Here is a 2,500-nt window from a genome sequence, read left to right on the forward strand (position 1 = left end):
GTGGTGTCGTCCGACAAACTTCAAGAGTTTGACGGACAGATGATTGGAGGCGCAGCTGTTGGTATACAGGGAGAAGAGCAGTGGGCAAAGGACGCAGCCCTGAGGAGTTCCCGTGCTGATGGACCTGGAGTCAGAGACTTCTGTTCCCGGCTTAACGCACTGCTTCCTGTCAGAGAGGAAGTCTGTGATCCGCCTGCAGGTGGAGTAGGGCACGTTCAGCTGGAAGAGCTTGTCCTGAAGCAGGGCAGGGATGATGGTGTTGAAGGCAGAGCTGAAGTCCACAAACAGGATCCTGGCGTAGGATGCTGGGGCGTCCACATGCTGTAGGGTGAAGTGGAGGGCCATGTTAACTGCGTCGTCCACAGACCTGTTGGCTCTGTAGGCAAACTGAAGGGGGTCCAGGAGAGGGTCTGTGATGGCTTTGAGGTGTGCCAGGAGCAGGCGCTCAAAAGACTTCATTACCACAGATGTAAGGGCGACCGGTCTGTAATCATTTAGTCCTGTTGGCCTTAGCTTTTTGGGCACAGCGATGATGGTGGAGGACTTGAGACAGGCTGGTACATGGCATGTCTCCAGGGAGGTGTTAAAGATGTTGGTGAACACCGGAGACAGCTGGTCAGCGCAGTGCCTGAGGGTGGCTGGAGAGACAGAGTCCGGCCCGGCTGCTTTGCGTGGATTCTGCCTCTTGAAAAGCCCATTAACTTCTCCCTCCTGAAAGGAGAGAGTCGTTTCTGTAGTATGGGTGGGGGATGGGGCCTCTTGGGTGGGAAGGGGTGGTTCAGGACAGTCCAATTGTCTTTCAAATCTACGGTAGAACTCGTTCAGGTCGTTGGCTAGGCGGGAGTCGTTAGTGGTGTGGGGCGCTCTGGGTTTGTAGTTGGTGATGTGCCTGAGCCCTTTGGCAGACAGAAGCAGCATCGTTAGTAGAGAACTGGTGTTTTAGTGTCTCTGAGTACAGTCGTTTAGCCTCTCTCACCGCTTTGCTAAACCTGTTCTTCGACTCCTTGAATCTGTCTCTATCCCCACTCCTAAACGCTTCCTCCTTCTCCAACCTCAACCTTTTGAGCTTTGCTGAGAACCAGGGCTTGTTGTTGTTAAAGTTCACCCTGGTACGTGTTGGGATACAGCAGTCCTCACAGAAGCTGATGTACACAGCCTCTGTGAGTTCATCCAGACTATTGGTAGCAGTCGTGAACATATCCCAGTCAGTACAGTCTAAGCACGCCCGCAAATCTTCCACAGCCTCACTGGTCCACTGTTTAGATGTCCTCACAGCAGGTTTACAGAGTTTTAGTTGCTGCCTGTATGCACGAATCAGGTGGACCAAGGGAGTTCTGTGCGAGCCGAACAGCCCCGTGACCCACAAGAGAAACATCCCCGCCAAATTCGAGCGTTTGACGGGGTCTATCCGTGAAAAAATATTCACGTTTTTGAGTGCACATGCATTTCTGCTGCAAATGCCTCTGGAAGTTTCATGCCGTTCGTATGCCAATTGTGGCAACACGAAAATGACCCGTTTTCCCATTCCGAGGGATTTCTGTGCGACCCTAACAGCCCCGTGAGCCACAAGAGACACATCCCCGCCAATTTCTAGCGTTTCACGGGGTCTATCCGTGAAAAATATAGACGTTTTTGAGTGCACATGCATTTCTGCTGCAGATGCCTCTGGAAGTTTCATGCCGTTCGTACGCAATGTGGCAACACGAAAATGACCCCTTTTCCCATTCCGAGGGATTTCTGTGCGACCCTAACTAACAGCGCCCGTGAGCCACAAGAGAGACATCCCCGCCAATTTATAGCGTTTCACGGGGTCTATCCGTGAAAAATATAGACGTTTTTGAGTGCACATGCATTCCTGCTGCAAATGCCTCTGGAAGTTTCATGCCGTTCCTATGCAATGTGGCCACACAAAAATGACCCGTTTTCCCATTCCGAGGCATTTCTGTGCGACCCTAACAGCCCCGTGAGCCACAAGAGAGACATCCCCGCCAACTTCTAGCGTTTGACGGGGTCTATGCGTGAAAAATATTAAAATTTTTGAGTGCACGTGCCTTTCTGCTGCAAATGCCTCTGGAAGTTTCATGGCGTTCCTATGCAATGTGGCAACACGAAAATGACCCCTTTTCCCATTCCGAGGGAGTTCTGTGCCACCCTAACAGCCCCGTGAGCCACAAGAGACACATCCCCGCCAATTTCTAGCGTTTCACGGGGTCTATCCGTGAAACATATAGAAGTTTTTGAGTGCACATGCATTCCTGCTGCAAATGCCTCTGGAAGTTTCATGCGGTTCGTACGCAATGTGGCAACACGAAAATGACCCGTTTTCCCATTCCCAGGGATTTCTGTGCGACCCGAACAGCCCCGTGAGCCACAAGAGACACATCCCCGCCAATTTCTAGCGTTTCACGGGGTCTATCCGTGAAAAATATTAATTTTTTTTGACTGCACATGCATTTCTGCTGCAAATGCCTCTGGAAGTTGCATGCGGTTCGCATGCAAT

The sequence above is a fragment of the Petromyzon marinus genome, unplaced genomic scaffold (assembly GCF_048934315.1).
Source record: "Petromyzon marinus isolate PM22_M1 ecotype Great Lakes invasive population unplaced genomic scaffold, UKy_Petmar_22M1.pri1.0 PM_G_Scaffold_21, whole genome shotgun sequence".
NCBI classification, from domain to species: domain Eukaryota; kingdom Metazoa; phylum Chordata; class Hyperoartia; order Petromyzontiformes; family Petromyzontidae; genus Petromyzon; species Petromyzon marinus.